At 43.1% G+C, this 19215-nt stretch overlaps 1 protein-coding gene across 4 annotated transcripts in view; it reads left to right on the forward strand.

Moving 5' to 3' along the window:
* The window catches only part of LOC8051054 (glycerophosphocholine phosphodiesterase GPCPD1), a 139840-nt gene that overhangs the window by 72108 nt on the left and 48517 nt on the right, over positions 1-19215 (forward strand). The gene's annotated exons all lie outside the window — the stretch shown is intronic.

The raw sequence follows: 19215 nt of genomic DNA on the forward strand, positions 1-19215 counted from the left end.
TCAGCTAAAAGGAATAGTAATTTAATTACTTTCTAACGTCAGGAATTGCAAAATTGCACGCAAAACTACAATTACTTTTGCAAAACTTCGTGGCGCCGTCGGACCCCTTCTGAAAGCCTCCACGCCCGCACAACCGGACTGCTTTCAGTGAAACACTCGCACACAGACACGCACAACATGAATAGTGTCGCATTGTTTGTTGCTCTCTTGCTTACGCCACTTACGCTGCGGACTGAGAGACAATCCTCTTTGGAGTCTACCTCAACGGCGCCGTCTACGGTGCGAGCAGGAAACCATAGCGTAAACATGCCAAAATATTGAAAGGAAAAAAAAAAAAATTGACTTTCAGCTGAGGTTGGGAATTTTAATTGTCTATGAAGCTATTTTTCTTTCTTTTTTGACAGTTTTTTACGTCCCTCTTCCAGTACTGTCACATATTTGTATCTTTTTTTATTATTTTCAAGTTTATTTCCTGTTGGTTTCGATAGGGTGCCTTCATGTGCGCTTTGCTTAGGGTGGAGACATCTCGCCATTTTGTCTCACACATTTATTTTTCTTTTTTGTTCAAAAGCGCGTGAAAGAGCGTGTCCCTGCACGCGTTTGTGGCGCTGACTGTGCTATGGCGACATTTTGTTTTCGTCAATATCTTTGTATTTTAGCCGTGAGCGCGTGCTGTCGGCATCGGGTACTACAAAGGGTGGCATCACCCTTAACAGAAGGACATTGAGGCACCCTAGGTTTGGATATTCTTTGCATAAGCATCTTGGGGACTGACCTCGCGCCTGTGAATGTTGTCACCAATGATTCGGGAGCCCCGATTCGGTTCTTATATATTTCTCAATGTAAATAATTTACAATGCCATGATGTTTGTATGTGAATGTGGTCGTATTAGCACGTGTAGTTTTTGGTCTTATATTAACACTTGTAAAATATTCATATATCACTAATTGTTGCATTTTTATTTGCGTGGCTAACAAACGCTTGTCAGCCCAATTTTTTTTTCAGCGATCTGGCGTCTTCCAGCATATGAACTAATTATAATTATTAAAGATATAAGAATATAGTACCTCATTGCCCCACACTGTCAAGTTCTATCATGAATTTAACAAAATTCATAAAAGGAAAGTACAATATATGGCATTTATGCAGGGGTGTTTAAGCCTCCTCTAACATTGGGGCAAGGAATGAACAAATAAATACGCTGCATTCTATACAAATCGTTTAAAGTAATATGGCCCAAATAGGGTCGCTCTCAGAAATAAGCAATTGTAAAGTAATTGCATTACTTTTTAAAAGTAATTTGTAATTGTAATTGATTACTTTTCATGTAGTGGTAATTGTAGTTAAACTACTTTTGAAGCAAAGTCATTGTAATTGTAACTAAATTACATTTTCGAAGTAATTTACCCATGTATGGCACACATACAATTTATTTTGACGGTGAAGGTTTTCTCCGCTGCTCTTTTGTGGAGGACTGAACACATCATTTACTTATAAGATGTACAGTCGCCAGCAAAAGTTAGCGAGGCACGGGAGCACTAGCTCAAGTGACTGGCTGCGCCACAGTACAGTGGCTTAAAGGAGGTAGTGTAGTTACCGCGTAGCCTCCACCATGCATCGAAAACGGCCGCTCCTTGGAAGACGGTGTAGGTGGCGGTTCGATCTGCAGCTCCGTTAGGGTGCCTCCATCATAGAGTTATTATAATGTACTCTGGCCTCCATCGGCCGGCAGATAGAGGCACCCTAACACGCTTCATAACTAATATAAATACCTCAAAAACAATTATTTGTTTCCACTGAACTTCCAACGACATGGTTTGTGTTTGAAGGTGAATAAAAATGTGAAACTAGCAGACAGTGTAGTTGACAGCTGCGAATCGGCCGGAGCTGGCCGCAGCCAAGCTGACCAAGCGGCCAAGCCGGAGCCATAGCCAGAACGATGGTGCCGCAAGTGCCAGTGCCACCCGCGGCCGTCTTCCAACGCTGTGCCGCTTCTCCGGTATTGTTCGTTACACTACCCCCTTTAAGCCACTTTAGCCACAGTTTATCATGCACGGTCTGCAGAATAAATCTGTGGTAATGGCAAACCACGTGATCGAGTGCCTTCTTCCAATAAAATTAATTGCAGCACTCTACTCATAATATATTATTAGCACAATGTAGATTATATTGACTACCAAACAATTTAAAAAGAGAAAAAGTTTCTCGAATAATTATTCAAACTTGAAAAGCACCCTCTCACTACGGATGGAGTAACTAACCGCTTTTTGTGTTGGCACTCACTATGGTGAGGGGGGCCCGTCACTGTAGTGCAGCCGGCAAAAGTGAGGGGTCCCCGTTTTAGCGAATAGCGGGGGCGCGCGTTAACCCATCTGCCGCACTGCGCTTACGCTGCTTCACAGCGACAGTCTGCGGCGGCTCATTACAAAAATTGGAACCCGCTTGGCCCACCCGAAAACGCCGCTTGGCGGCGTCTGGCTATTCACTATTTACCACAGTGCGGCCGGCAAGAGTAAGGGGACCCGTCCTGTTTTGTATGTGGTGGGAACAGTGAGAATTAATAACTTGTAATTTACAAGCACATTAACTCACGCTTCGCTGTCCTGTCCCAGTCCCTACACGTGAATATAGCATCTGTAATCTAAATAAAAAAAGAAAAAAAGTGAAAAAAAAAAAGTATTGTCCAGAACGCGATTCGAACCGTAGATCCCCAGCTCGTGAAGCCGACGCTGTACCTCAGTGCCACAAAGCGCTTCCGAAATGGGGTATCCATTGGACATCCGTATCGGTTGCTGTTGTCCCGTCACCGTAGTGCGGTTTTTAAAGTGAGGGGCTCCGTCACCGTAGTCACTTCCTTTTTGGTTTTGTTTTTAAAGATGGCGGCCCCCATGGTATTTTCTTTATTGGCTTCTCGCGTCCACTTGTATTCTGCCTTCGCTTTATTATGAAGTGCACTCCACTGGACGGCAATCGCAGATGATTTATTCAAACGAGACATTTCAAGCCTGCAGCTGTTTATTTTCGCTCTACATGTATAGTCATTTGTTATGTTGTTATATCCCGCCCCGGTGGCAGGCGCAGCAGCGCGCAGGCTCCCTCCTTTCGTTTCTAGCCTTGCAAACCACCTGGGGCAACACTTCCCCTGCAAATAAAGATTATTATTATTATTAATTTATACGAAAAAGTCACAAACAGCACTTGCGATTATGCAGTTGTTGGGGGGTATCAGCAGCAGAAGGTGGTACAAACAGTTTGGATGTTGGCCTTCAAACCATGTGCATATAAAAAGATAAACCGACCATCAATCAACATAGCCTAAGCAGGTAAATGTAAAGTCGCGGTAAAGGTAGAGTCAAAGTAACCACACTTCAAAACATTTATACAACCTTTCTTTTTTATAGTAGGAAACAGCGTGAAAAACGGACGAGGATGAAGAAACACACCGGACAGCGCTCGTCCCGTGTGTTTCTTCTTTGTCCTCGTCTGTTTTTCGTGCTGTTTCCTACGATGAATTAGCACCCCAACTAGCCCAACTCTCCATTTTCTTCTTTTTTCTTTTACAGTGGTGTTGTTAAGGGTTATTATTGCCAGTATCGTGTCCGCGGACAAGCGGCATGTCGACACAAAACTTCAGATAGCTACTGCCATCTACGAGCAACGGCGGCAACCAGACCACCGGCAAGGCGGTCGTCTGTTTGCCGCTGTCGCTTATAGATGGCGGCAACCTTTCCAGCCTTTCCACTCTGGTTTTCACCAAAGTAGAAAGGCTGAATTTCTCTAGGTGTCCTAAAAGTCATCCTCGAGGTCGTCCTGAAAGTCGTTCTAGAGGTCGTCCTCGAAGTCGTCCTTGAAGTCGTTCTTGAGGTCGTCCTCTAGGCGTCGTCCTTCAGGTCGTCCAAGAAGTTGTCCTTGAGGTCGTCCTAGGCGTTGTCCTCTAGGTGTCGTCCTCGAAGTATTCCTAGACGTCGTCCTCTAGGCGTCGTCCTTGAGGTCGTCCAAGAAGTCATCCTTGAGGTCGTCCTTTAGGCATCGTTCTAGACGTCGTAAAGGTAACAACCTCGTTGGTCTACCTGTCATTTTCCATGACATGAACGTTCAGAATACCTGTTTATTTTTCTAGAAGACGAAAAGGAAAACAATGCACCTCAATGCTCATTGCCACAGTCACCCCTAGGTGCCTAGGTTGGACATTTACATGCATGTTTAAAAATTTCATGGAAGTGACGTATCGGCATCTAATGGGTGGAGGCCCCAGAAGAGCTGAGTAGGCCTCGAAACGTAGGGTTCCCAATTAGTGCTCTGTTAGACGTCCCCTATTTTTGATTATTCCGCCCGACATAACTTACCTGAGTCGAATGTTCACGTTCAAATTTTTACACCTTGACTTCAAAGAGGAGACAGAAAAACTTTCAAAATGGTATATGAACGTCGTTTGCGGCGTCTCTACGTTTAAGAATCGTCTAAATGTTACAAAGGCCTGCCAGGACTCGCACGTGATTCCCCAAAGCCTTTGTCTAAAACGTCTCGTTTATACACCAGAGTGGCACAAGATTCTCGAACAAGCAGAACTCCATTTGGTTAAAGCTCAAATTCAGGAGTGCCAAGCTGCGATAATAGAAAAAGAAGCGGGATTTTAAGACCACCACATTCTCGACGTTGAAACCAACCACAGACAGCTACTTTTTGTGGAATCAAAGCACATACAAACTAAACCAGAAATCATAAATAGCTCTCTACTCTTTACCATCTTCGCATGTCAGCGGGCTTCGAGCAGGCATGTAGCCAGGGGGTGGGGGGGGGGGGGGGGGGGGGGGGGAAGGGGGTACTTTTGTACCCCCCCCCCCCCCTTCCCCCCACCCCCTGGCTACATATAGTAGTATATAGTACTTTTGTAAGTACTATATAGTACTTTGTAAGTACTATATACTACTATATAGTATATAGTACTTTGTAAGTACTTTTGTATATAGTACTACAAAAGTATATAGTACTTTTGTAACGCCCTGTAACGCCCTGTAAGGAGGGTGATGCCTCGACCCATTTGTAGTATCAGTTCACCTCATGTATGAATGTGACCAGAAAATCTTCACCCAAGGATGAAGCTGTACATCGACAAATTTTCCAGCATACGGTCTCCGATATTCTTGTGGCCCAGAGGATGCGTTGCCTCTTGAGTTTTCTCGCTTCATTCCCCTGGTTACTGATGGTCCTTCTCTCGGGTGTCCGGCCTTTGCAGCTTGCCTCCACACATCAATATTGTCTTTAATTGTTGGAGGAACCATTGTACTGGAACAAAAATTAAGAGCAAGCATGCAGTGAATGGACGAAGTGAGACAGACTTTTAGTTTGAAATTAGAAAAATAATATGGATCTTCTTGCTTGACGTGCCCAGCGTTGATAAATGACGTCTGGAACTCAACGACGGAGGGGCTCGACGCATGTTAAACGACGGGTGCGAGACGCTTCCATACCTGCAAGGTATCTTGATGAGAGAGAGAAGGCAGGCGTGAGTCCCAGAAACTGGCATGTTCGAGCAATGCTGTTTTTAGAGGTACCTTCCCGTTAATTCCATTCGAGTTACATCCGTCTGACTCGTCAATTCAAGGGCACATTCAATGTACCCAGTCAACGTGCTTAGTCTGTTTAAAATAAATTTTTTTATAGAGGTGTAGATTTTTTAAATTTCTTTTTTCCTCAAAATATGATCGATACCAACTTTCCTTTTATGATTTTACAGACTGGCGAACCCCAGGTTCGTTCCTGACTAGCGTCATTTGCCGCAATATTTTCGATTTTCCCAGTAAAATGGCGTGAAACCTCCGATGCATGAACAAGCAATTCATTACTTTCAACCGTTTTACAAGTCATGCCCGATGATATAAGTTTAAGAAATTAACCAGGTAACATACACTGCGTTAGAGAAAAGATGATTGTGTCCTGCCTGACACGGAGGAGAGCACGAATGCTTCGTCAAATGTTTGCACCCGCCGTTTACAAACTTGAAGTAGAATCCCAAACGGCAAAGTGAGTCCCCGGCTTTTTGGCTTCTTGCCTGAGGAGGCCCATTTAGAACGCATTCATAGCTTGATCCAATAACTCGAGTGACATTAAAATGCCATGCGAGGATCCAACTGAAAGGGAAATGTACTTGGAGAGAGAGATTCGCAGAACAACACCGACAACATGACCACCTAAGTTTAAGAGCTTGGCTTTGGTTAGGGGCAATGAACTTGCACAGCTAACAATCACTGCCCAATTTTTCCTTTCCCTATTAGTTTATTATAACCGGGCTGATTTTTTTCTAAAAATAACGTAGCATACTCAGTTTATTTTATTGCAACACTTTTTACCTTGTTTTTGTTTTTTCTTGCTTTTACACCTTCAGTTGTTGCCATCCGGCTCTAGGGGCGCTATGTATGCGTGATTACCGGAAGTGGGCTTGAGTGGGACCACTGGATACGATTTCACTGCAGGCTGCGCCTTCTGGTGGCACCTTGCCGCTCTCGAGACTCGCACTTTGCGCCTCGTGTTCGCGGACATGCTTTTTTTCGCTCCCTTCTGTACCATGGTGTCGCAAAGGTGCTTCTGGGCAACCATGTTGGATCAAGGCTGCACTGCAGGACGTGACCATCGCTTCTGCAGGAGACCCTGAAGTGTGGGTGGTGTGCGTTGTCATCCCGTCATTTGTCTCCTGTTTCTCTCTATGCCTCCAGTAGAACGTAGTGGCAGACAAAAACGTCATCCCTTCGCAAGCATTTACGAGCTGTAGCTTTGCGTTGTTGTCTGGTCTGAGGTGGCTGAATGAGCCGGTCGCGTATGACCCCCCCAAGCGCCGCGGACACGAGCAATGCAATTGTCTTCCGCGTCGTCTGCTTCCCAGACTTTGGAAACTTGTTTTAAAACATTGCTCGCTTTGTAAAACCATGCGATTATAGTACTGTCTAGGATGGAAGTGCCGTGCCATTTACGCCAAATTGTGCCGAGACCTAACGTCTGCTACATCTTGTGCTGAAGTGCCATTTCAGCTAGAAATTGTGCCACATGTGTGCAAAAATGAGGAAAAAATATATATATTTGGTGGATTCTGATATTTAGAGAAGGAGGAAAGGAAAATTGTACAAATATGTATTTCAGAGCGTCTCTCTAGTCACCGTATAGCTTGTTTTATCTTAGGTCAGAGTACATTCGATGGCTCAAACACATACAAACGCAGACTAAAAGTGCCAGTCATGTGACATTCTCTGTTCTTGGTTCGTTTAGTCGATGAAAGGCCACGCACAGAAAGATGGGCGAATTCCACGGTGTTGCACTTTGATGCTGGTTGGTCCCCTTGGCTCGTAGCAGCGGCTGCGCTCCAAATAAAGATGAAACCAAGTATTGAGATTGATCGTCACTACGTTGGTTCGTTGATGTGCTGGCAGATTGATCCCCGACACCGTCTAAATTTTCGGATGATGTTGGCGATGTCAGGAGCTAAAAGTTGCCAAAAGACATCGTGGAGGCGCTGACTATCGCCCGACACGTGCTTTGAAGCTATTTTCGAAGCGCGAGTCAGGAGAGTGGCTGTGCGCCATAAGATGACGCAGTCCGTCATTTCGGCTGGCGCTCCCGTGCCCCGCAAACTTCTGCTGCCGAATGTATGACGCTTACCACGGTGATAGGAGGACTTCAGGTGGCGAAACTCTGTGCCTCTGCTGCCGTCGTGCTGGGGATCGGCACGTGTTTCTCTCTCCTGCCGCCAACGCTGAGGCAGTGTTGCTACTAATTTATCGGCAAATCTTCTGATTTTCTAAAAAGTCGACCGATACAATGATTACACTTAAAATTCAATGATCTTTGGCTGTTCAGAGCTAAATATTGAGAGAAACAACTACTATTGCTCCACTGAAATTGACTTCAGGCTGAATTTAGGCTTTAACCGACCAATAATAAGACTGATATCAGTCAGCCACTTCATCAATATCTATGAGGGTGGCGAGAACAAAGTACCGGTGTCCGCTGCTTGCAAGGAGCTCGCCTCCCAATCGGCATATTTGAAAATTGTTTTAAGCTTTTTGAAAATTGCGAGAGTACAAGAATACCCACATATATATGGTAGTTTGTTGAAACATTTTTATTTTGTGTTCCAATTCCTTTTCGATTTTCCGTTTGTTTTCCTTCCATGTGTTCAGCAGAGTTAAAAGTTGACGTCGCCGACGAGTGATTGTCTTGGAAACGAATTCACAGACAACTCCCAGTAAAGCTATTTAAATCCAGTTTATGTAGCAGAAGACGGGCTTTATAGATGACAACACGGGACAAACGAGACAGAAAAACAATAATTATACGGTGATATATACACTCTCCTCGCAACTCTCTGCATTCACTTCGCTAATCTCAGTTCTCCTCGACCTCGCAGCTCTCTGCCTAAATCTCCGTCCTTCAAGCTCCCCAAAATTTCTCGTGGTTACCCCCGTCCAGTCTTGTGCTTGCTTCCCCCCCTCAAGCCCTCTGTTGTATACCTTGCCTCTCTCTCTCTCTCTCTCTCCACATTCCTGGCATCCAATTGCCTCCAGATGGCTGAACTCACTCCTCTCCTCTTGCTGTCCTCCCTCTTGTTCGTGGAAGTCGCAAAGGCACCTTTGCCCATCCGAACCCAGCCAAGTGCACCTTTCTTCCTCCCCCCTCCTTCTAAATCTGCCGAATCCGGGTCTGCACTTGTCCAGCGGTTTCCCCAATGCCACTGTTCCATGACATTTTTGAAATGAAATATTCTTATCTCGTTACTCTGTCTATAGTTTGACAACTTTGCTAACTTTATATAACATATGGTCAGACTTGAGCAGTACGGCTTGCGTATGCACGCACGCATTGCCTTTGAACGAAGCTTGAGTTTGCGCCTCATGCAAGGAGCTTTTGTGGAATCACTAACAAACTGAGATGTTAAACAGAGTCGAAATGAAAATGTAAAACTTTTATTTCAACCACATCTGTTTCGTTTTGTCATTCTTTTTTATTCCCAGGTTTTGAAAACATGTTCTGCTGTGTCCAGATACATAATGCTTAGCGGATTAAACTGCCCTATCTCCATCAGATGTATTTCTTACATTGTCCTGCAAAGTTTACCAGCAGAACCCGATAACAAGTGCCAATGAAAGTTACAATTGCCAAAGAAAGAGTAGGTAGTTTTGAAATTAAAATAAGCAAAAACACTGGACAGCAGTAGAAGTTAGCATATACTGGGAAAACAAATTCTAAGGTTTCCTGTGTGCTCAAATTAGTTTCCATATAATTGTACACGAAACGTGCACTTCTAGAACAACATATGCTATCGGCTGCCATATACCAATACTCTGTAGTGCATTTTTTTTTGTGCAGAACTTAAAACGCCTTTGGTTGAACACATTGACAGTATCTTAAGAGCACCTTCAGTGTTTGTTTTGGAAACAGAGAATGCCGATTTGGCAGAAACCAGCTGCTTGCCACATAACTACCGCTCTTGGTGTATAGTCTGCAGGCGCCAATTTTGCTGAATTTTTTGTTTTTTAGGTACTCTGCATTTAGTCTTGTATGCTAAAGAATATATGCTACACAACAAAGCTTGAAAATATATTATGTACTTCATTCACATAAAGAAAAAGGCCTGCACGATAAAAAAAAAAAATTATGACCCTCATGATTTCTCATTTACAAAATTCCTCCGGACTTGTCATTCACAAAGTCTGTCATAATCACTGTCGTCACTGTCTGAGCAAAAAAGGTAAATCATTTCGGATTCAACAAAGGGTTCCTCATTGCCTTTTTCGCTGTTACTGTCGGACAGTTCTGGAGCAGATCTATTAAATCTTTAGTTAAGCCTTCAAAAGAAACTTGACATGGGATGGCGTTCCACGACTCTACCCCCCACCTGCACACTTCCGCATAAGTTGCCCTGCGCATCCTTCCAGTTTTAGTGAATGTGTGAGCTCCTTCTTGCATCCACGCTTCCCAATGCTTCCTGACATTTGCTCTTAAATGTGCGATTCAGGGAAGTGTCTAGAGGGCCTGAGGTACTCGGTCATTCCATCTGGAATTATGGCAAGTGCGATCACCTTATTTTTGAGCCGCTCCTTTACAGTGTCCAAGAGGTGCACCCGCATTGAGACCATGATCAAAAGGCACCCTGAATTGAAAACTGACCCCTTCCGCTACCGCAGCACCTCATGAATCCACTTGTGCATCGCATCTCGTCTCGATCCACCCTTTTTCATTGCACAATAAGTGACAACCCCTAAGAGAATCCTTTTTAGGAATGGTTTTGCGCTTGAAGATGACGCAGCTTATCACCTGTCATGCTGCATGCAAGAACAACACTAAAGCACGTTCGTTCGTTGCCAGTTGTCTTGATGCTGATTGTTTTGGTTCCCACGTTGTCATCCATGTTGTACACTTGTTAGAAAAAGTTACGGTAAGCGCATCAATTTGAAGATAACTCACTCCATACAGGCTTTTGAAATATCATAAATGCATATGCTTCTACTTTATAAGAATATTTTGCCTGGCCTTCTGGAATCTCATTTTCCTCCATGGACCATGTACATGCTCTCGAAAAGTCTTCATCTCTCTCCAATTTTCCGGCTTCCTTTGACCGACCGTTATGCGCTGCCGAAGACTCGGACGATTTCTCTTCATAAACCTGGCCTACCAGGAGACACTACTTCGGGAGTCCTGGAGACCTTCATCTGCGGCCGTGGTACGAGCAACCAGTCTGATTCTCACTGTCGACACTGGGAATCCTGCTTCACGCAGTTGTCGCAGCCACGCTGCAAGTTTTTCCTGAGGTTTCGCCAAGCTGTTGCCTGGTGTCGTCTTGCTTCCTTGCAATCAGGGATGGGCAAAATACATGCAAATATGTATTGAAATACAAATACAAAATACTTCGTCAAAAATGTATTTAATTACAAATCTAATTACATTTCCAAAAAAGCATTTAAATACAAGATACAAATACAACCAAATGTATTTGGTCTCCTGCAAATACTTTTCCAAATACATTCCTCAAAATATGCGTCAGCGACTTCAGGGCACCTGCAACGAGTTTCTGGGTATCTCATTTTAATTTTGTATTACACACTCGGGAGTTAGTGTGCGAGGCTCTAGTAACGTAATAGAAATATAATCACAAAAAAATGTGATCAGCTTGGACGTAATAGGTGAAAAAAGTAGAGAGCTTTAAGCACCTTTTTTTGTCGATTACATTTTGGTATAGGCCAACAAAGAACCGAGACGACCAAGACGCGCAGCACTAGCTAGAGAATTTTTTATTGTTGCAACTCGCACCTGTTACAGAAATCTGGACGACCCGCGCATTTAGAATGTTCCAGGCAAAAATATGGATGGAAATCAGGCTGGAAAGCATCACAAGTTGTCACAGGCACTTATTTAGCCAGTCTGCCTGTGAACGTCGATTTCGTCACTATTCTTGCCCTGGACTAGCACGGTCGTAATCACAAAGTCACTAAACGCTTGTGCTTGATTGAGAGACACTGCATTCGGTGCAGAACGTAGTTGTCTTCCTGCTCTGGACAGTGACAATAAATTTGAGGGATGTATTTTAGCCCAAAAAATTGTATTTAATTACAATTGTATTTGAAATACCCACGTTTTAGTATTTAAATACACACGTCAAATACATTACCCAATTTGTAATTAAATACAAATGCAAAATACACAAAGTATTTGAAATACATATTTCAAATACTTGTATCTGAAATACTGCCCGTCCCTGCTTGCAATCAGGCATTTCTTTCTGAAGTTCTTGCGAAGCGGCCCACATCCTTGCGCTTTCCTCGTTGTCAAATTCTTTTGCAGCTGCCCAGTTTGATTTCAGCTCATTAGCGTGCTCAAAGACGCTAAGTTTGAAGAATGCGACGGAATTTCTTCGCTTAGGAGGCATTACTACGGTGGCTTCAGGTAGACTGCAGCAACACCTATCTTTCTGTAGAGTCTTTTTTTGAAACCAAAGGATGTTTGTGTCTCTTTTTTGCCCAGTCACAAAGCATTTGTTCGAGACCTTGTGCCAATACCTTGGGGGCAATGTGTGCGTCACCGGTTGCCCTTGAGGGCATGGAGGGCGAGGTAAACACGATGCCAGATGAGCTTGTTTCATTGTTCCGTGGAAACAGAAAACGGAAGCCCGGAACCAATGACCTTGTGCATAGTCCACCCGGCATAAAATATCGGCATTTAGGAAAAACAGGTTGTGTATAATCTGTACGGCGTCAAATGTCAACCTTTAGAAAGAAACGAACCGCACATGGTCCGCACAGTACAAAATTTAACTTTTAAATGTCTACAGCCCGCAGACTATACATTGGAAAATACGGTAATCATGTTGAATATTGCCTTTTTAGGATATTCCTAGAATATATTGATAATTTTATCCGCTTTGACACTTTTAGTGCGACCCTGACACGAGAACATTTGTCAAAAAGCCTCCATAAATTATTTATGTTAAATAAATGGTAGTCGTCGATTTCGAGAGATCTCATTTTTAGCAGATTTTTGACGCCGTAATCTAAAGTGATTTTTCTGCCATCCGTGGCAACAGCGCGCCGAGGCCGTCCTTTCCCGAGTGCTAGCAGGAGGTAGCACGGCACCTAGCTTCAGCGCTGCGCAGCTTCCTGCGGTTATCTTTATTTTCTGGCCGGTTTCGGCTTCCAGAAGCTGCCGGCAACAGGGAAGAAATGCTTCATGCCACGGTGCAACGCGAGATACAAAACGTGAATGAAGAAGCTGAACTTTATGCTACTCCCAAAATGGACCGCTTGAAAGTAGGGCGGGATGTGATCCCGTTGCAAAGCCTGTTGCAGCCAACAGACTTTGTCTACGAGAGGCATTTTGAGTCGAGGTTTAAGAGTAAATCGTGGAAAATCGCCAACTAGGGCCACATCCTTGTAAGTGCCCTACTGAAAGCTGCTCTGGCAAAAGATGCAGTGTCAACAAGCTTTCCGAAGGAGAAATAAAAAACCTGCGGACTGTCGGTGCCTTTTGGTGAATGGCACCATGTCGCAGAGTAGTGCTCAGGGTTCCTCGATGAATACTATTTTTAGCGCATTCTTATTTATTTATTTATTTATTTCCTTTCGGCATTACAGCGGGGGGGGTTTACATATGCCAAACATTACTTAAATACACACAAGCAGGCTCCTTGTGAAGTACAGTTGGGTTAAGTGATGGCAAGAGTACTTGTATACAAGGAAGCACATCACAACTTCGCAACAGACAGCATCACTTAATATCAACAAATAACGGCAGGATAGCTTACGTACATCAAAGCAGATCTCAAATCCGCGACACACGTTGCATAACTTTTATTTTAGCAACTTGACTGATTCCAAAGCAGACTAAAAGCCATCGTTTGACGTGATTGATACTACGGCAGAAAGTAACCGGTTCCATTGGCAAATTGTTTTTGGGAAGAAAGCACTACTAAAAACTGCAGTCCTACATCTGTACTCGCGAACCTTATGAACGTGATCCACTCGGGCGAATTGATAATGTGCTGACAAAAGATGGGTGTCACGTGGTATTCCGGTTTGGGAATGGTGTATGTTGCGAAAAAACTTCAAGCGAAGCTTTGCTCTACGGTGTTCGAGCGTGTCCCACTGTAGCGTCTGTTTAGTACCGTGACACACTAAAATCTCTATCTTTTACTGACCTTCCCAATACATAGCGAGCCGCAAAGTTTTGCACCCCTTCTAGTTTATCTCTATCAGTGATAGTCGGCGGGTCCCACACAGTGCAGGCATATTCTAAAATAGATAACACATTTGTTTTATACAACAACTCCCGGGTGACTTGAGGAAAATTTTGCGTATTTCTGCAAAGAAAACCCAAAGATTTTGAAGCCTTTGCCACAGTATAATCGACATGTTGATTCCAACGTAATGAAGATGTAAATAAAACTCCTAAATACTTAAACTCTGAAACTATTTTTAGATCAATATTGTATATTTCATAACGGAATTCGCTCAATGTTTTTCTTCTGGAAAATGTCATGCACACGGTTTTATCCAAATTAAGATTCATCCGCCATTTTTCACACCAAGTTTGTATTGCATTTAAGTCTTTTTGAAGGATAAGACTATCAAATTTACAATTAACTTTTCTATACAATACGCAATCGTCTGCAAACATTCGCCTACATGACGTAACGGACGCTGAGATGTCATTGATATAAAGTAAGAAGAGTAAAGGCCCCAAAACCGGCCCTACTACCACGTACTGACATGTTGCGCATAGGTATTCGGAAACCCAGGAGATAACGCGAGGGTTGATTTTATAACGCCACAATTTTTCAACTAATAACGCGTGAGGTACCCCATCAAAAGCTTTTTTGAAATCCAAGCAAACACAGTCGACTGCTGAACGGCTATCCAGCGCTTCAGCGATATGCTGAGAAAATTCCCTTAATTGCGTGACGCAGGATAACTCTTTTCGAAACTTGACGGTGACAGCGCAGGAAAAATCAATCTCACACCAGACACTCAGGAAGACAAGCACACGCGCTGAACTTACAACTCTTGTGTATTCGACTGCTTCATTTTTCTCTTCAACGTCTGGGTTGCCTTTTCAGAACGTGATAAGTAGAAGAAGTAGTCTTCTACTTATCACTTATTACCGAGTGTCTAGTGTGAGATTGATTTTTCCTGCGCTGTCGCCGTCAAGTATGGTTCACCAACTCGCCTAAGCTTCCATCCTATCAAATCTTTTCGAAAGCCACGCTGTTTCTGATTAAACAAATAATGAATATGCATGTGTTTGGAAATAGACGTGTACAGGATGTGTTCAAGAATTTTACAGCAAACGGAAGTCAATGGAATGGGACGGTAGTTAGAGGCACTGTTGCAAAGCCCCGATTTATAGACTGGGACTACTGACGCTATCTTCCGATTGTCAGGGAGTGAGCAATAAATCAGTGACTTCGTAAAAAGTAATTTTAAATATGGGGACATGGATCGTGCGCAGGATTTCAGTAAAGCAGTCGGTATATAGTCAGGGCCAGCAGCCTTTGAAGCACTTAAGCCCTCCGATAAAACTTCTATCCCGTGAGCATCAAAGAACATATCTTCCATGGGCGATACATCCGACGGAGCGAGGCCTTCTGCAGTGTTGTTATTTATAACAGGTAGGGAAAACAGAACTAAAGTAAGTGTTAAAACATACAGCTTTGTCACCAGCACCGGTGACCATATTGTCACATTTCACGAGAGCAGGAATAGATACATTATCTTTTTTTATTCCTCTTTATGTATTTCCAAAGTTCTTTAGGATTTTCTTTAACTTTAGTTTGAAATGACTCGAAGAAAAATGATTTTGGTTGGTCTATTTTCGTTTTTCGATTACTCGTTATCGTTTTTAGTTTGATGATATCTTCAAGCGACGGATTGTTCTTATAGGCCCGATAAATTCTTTGTTTTCTATTGGTCAAGTTTCGTAGTTCTTTTGTAAACCAAGGTTTGCTATTATTACACCTCTTAGTTAAAATCCAAGAGGGAACAAAGTGGTCTTGCAATTCCAAAGCTTTTGTCTCAGTGTCCATAATTCAGGTACCAAACATGATTCAGCAAGCGTTTCAAAAAGAACGAAATAAGCGTCTAGCTCAGCATTTATCGTGGTAATATTAACTTGACTGTAATTAAATATGCGTCGACTGCTGTCATTATTGATTTTTACGTGATTCAATTTCATTACACAAACGACAGCGTTGTGATTGCTGATTCCCGGAATCACTGAAATAGTTTGCACCAAAGCCGGTTTGTTTGTAAGGAAAAGGTCTAATATGTGGTGCCCTCGAGTGGTCTCTAGTACTGTTTGAGTCACCGAAAACAGGTTGATAAAATTGTACATTACTGCAGTGAGCCCACGAGTTACTCCAGAGTGTGTGCTTGGTTGGTGCCAGTTATGATCGGGCAAATTAAAATCGCCACCTATAGCAGTGCTATCGGATTTAATAGTTTCAACCGCAGCTGTGAATTCTGCTAGTACATCGACTGAACTTGCTGGCGGCCGATAAAAAGAACGAACTGCCAAAGTTTTACCATTTCGAAGTCTTAACTGACACCATACAGCTTTGCACGATCCTAGTTCGACCTCAATCTTACTCGAAGAAATCCTCTGGTTCACTAAAATAAACACACCGCCACCATAACTATTTCTGTCTTTTCTGTAGCATGTAAAATTATCAGGAAATACCCCACGGTCTATTACGTCGTCAGTTAGCCAAGATTCTGTGCCTATAACAATTGACTGTTGAACTGTATCCACGAGAGAAGAAAAATCATCAACTTTAATTTTGATGCCACGACAGTTAATAACAAGGAATGAGATTGTAGTGGGCGAGTCAGCATACAGTCACTTATACCGCACCACCTGACTGATCGTATCATCATAAATGTACCTATTTGGTATCATTCAGATAAAGAACATTGTGCCTGAGGTTAACCCGCGTATCGTCATCTTTGCGACTCTTGGCAAACTCCCATAGATAACGTCTTTTTCTATGTATCTCTTCAGAGAAATCTTCTGATACACTGATGCCAGAACCTTTCAACTTCTTTGCGTTTCCCAGGATTGACTGTCTTTCTTTAAACGACAAAAAATTCGCAATCAAAGGTTGGGTTTTCTCTGGAGTAAATTTCCCAATCCTATGAGCTCTTTCAATGGTTGTAGGCGTAATATCGAGCTTTGTTTCACATAGTCCTTTAACTAGTCGTTCCGACACCGCCCATGATTCATTTCCTTTCTCATCTTTAATACCATAAAACACAAGATTACATCTTCTGCTACAATTTTCAAGATTATCAACCTTTGACACAAGGGACTACATTGCACGCTGTTGGCTGTCGCAGCTATTCCTACACTCTGTCACGGCCGCCTCTAACTTAAGCGTTGCAACCCGAGTTTTCAAGGATAAAATACGTCTTTTTAAATCTTCAATGGTGGCCCCTTGCGCTACTTGTTTTGTTACTATGTTATTTAATTAGGACTTAATCTCCAGTTGCTCATCCAAATTCATCTGCAGAGTCGGCTCATTAACAGGACCTGGGTCTAATTCAATGTCGCCACACAGTAGAAGCAATATTAAATGAAACGCAAGCCGCCGAAACAAGAAAAAGCGATGACGTGTATGGTACTTCACAAGCGAGTGAGACTTTACACAGTTATACAGCACTTGGGGTGGAACCGGCAAGATAAAGACAATAAACCTTTTACAAGCAAACCATCCACTAACCTGCATGAGTAGCAGAAAATGCGTGAGCGACAGTGACATGGTCGTGCTGGCTCCACGCCCCAGTTGGACACTGGAAGTTGCCGCCTTTAGTAGCCCGTAGTTCACCTCGAGGTCGTCGGTGCTGTGCCAGTGTTCGTAGGCCGGTAACGGACATGGCCAAAATCAGCGGCGGCGCACGTCGGAAACCGATGGTCGAGGTCGCACTTGGGTGCCCTGTCACCTGGTGGACATACTTGGGATTCAGTGCTGTCGTCTTCGATAAGTAGCTGCCGTGATGCAGCACTACACAAGACTTGTAAGAATTGAGTGCCGTCGTCTTTGATAAGCAGCTTCCGTGATGCAGCACCGCACAAAACCTGCGTGAGTAGCAGAAATTGCGTGAGCGACAGTGACATGGTCGGTGCCGGCTCCAGCAATTTCGCGGAAAATATTCTGGAAATTGCTGGAGCCGCACTAAATTTAGCGAAAATATTTCCCCAATAAGATTAGCGAAAAAATTCCTCCACTAAATTTAGCAAAAAAAAAAAAAAAAAAACTTAGCTGAAAAAATTTTGTGCTAAATTTGGCAGAAAAATTTCCCCGCTAAATTTAGCGAAAATATCCCGCTAAATGGGAGGGAAGCAGCGGAGGGGAGGAGGAGGAGGGGCATACCCTCCCCTCCATACCCTCCTCCCCAAGAGCTGTGGTCTAATTCAGCATTACAAAGAATTGTAAGCGTCTTTCGTTTTTTTTTTGTCTTCATTCTTAGCGTATCGGTTAATCACTCCTAAAACATAGCTCGCACTGTGCTGGTATCGAGCTGCATTCATTCAGCTTGGGCACATTTTTATCGTGGTTAAGCTATGCATCGATAAAAGGAGCTTCATGCTGATCCACATTCACTGTTGTCGACCCGAGAAAACGTGAAACCCCTCATTGGATTTCATCCTTGCTCCAGTAGGTGTCACCGGTTGCTACCCATCGGTCAATGCTACCTTCATCCTGGCTTGCAGCGGAAAACAATGTGCTCCGCAGTCTATTGGCAAGAGAGCCTAAAGTTGTCGGGCTCAAAGCAAACTCTTTATTTGTTTCTACGGTACCTACATTGCCCAGGGGCATTATTGTACATATGCAAGAACTGAATGCAAGCATGATATGCAAAAACTGTATGAGCATCACCTTGAACTCGGGCACGGTCTCCAAACTGTCGCTCATCTACTTGAGTGCTCGCACGAGTTTGCATCAGTTATAAATAAACTTTCATGTTTTCGGTGTTTATTTTTTTTTTTCTCGAAATTGGCGGTATTTTTTTTTTTCGGGGTTTACTTTTTACTTGCAGATTCGGTGTTTTTCTGTGTAAATTGATTATGTCTTAACCAATTTACATGAAAACACTGCATCTGTAGGAGAAAATTAAATCCAGAAAAAAGGAAACCTTGATTTTGAGAGAAAAAAAAAAAAAAAAGGAACACTGAAAATGCGGAACCTTGGTTATAAACGAATGTAGTCAGGTTGACGTAATATTCGTGGATTTTCAAAAACATGCGCGCTGAGATAAATTGCTTAAAAAGGTAGGTCAGCTGAGATTGAATAGAGCTTCCGATCATGGATATAATGTAATGTTTGCTCCGCCCCATTCACTCAGGAGTAGCACAAGGATTAATGTTAGGGCCACTGTTGTTTTTAGTAATGATACATATTTGCCTTTTTCTGTCCAACTTAAACTTTTCGCATATGTGTTTTTTTCTAGAGGGGTTGCAGTAAAGTCAGGAATTTCTCAACGCCTCTCTATGGCAAATCTGCTCATGGTGTGGTGAATAGGATACGGTTATTCATTTTGATGTGTTCCGCAGTATTATACAAATAAGAAAAGTTCCAAACATTTGCTACACTGTGGGTGCCATTTAATAATAACTAAAATGAATTTAAGTGTTTGGAAGTTCATTTTAGTAATGTGTTGCATTAGAATTGTCATGAGGAA

This window comes from Ixodes scapularis, unplaced genomic scaffold (assembly GCF_016920785.2).
Source record: "Ixodes scapularis isolate PalLabHiFi unplaced genomic scaffold, ASM1692078v2 PGA_scaffold3__209_contigs__length_174095766, whole genome shotgun sequence".
In the NCBI taxonomy this organism is placed as follows: Eukaryota; Metazoa; Arthropoda; class Arachnida; order Ixodida; family Ixodidae; genus Ixodes; species Ixodes scapularis.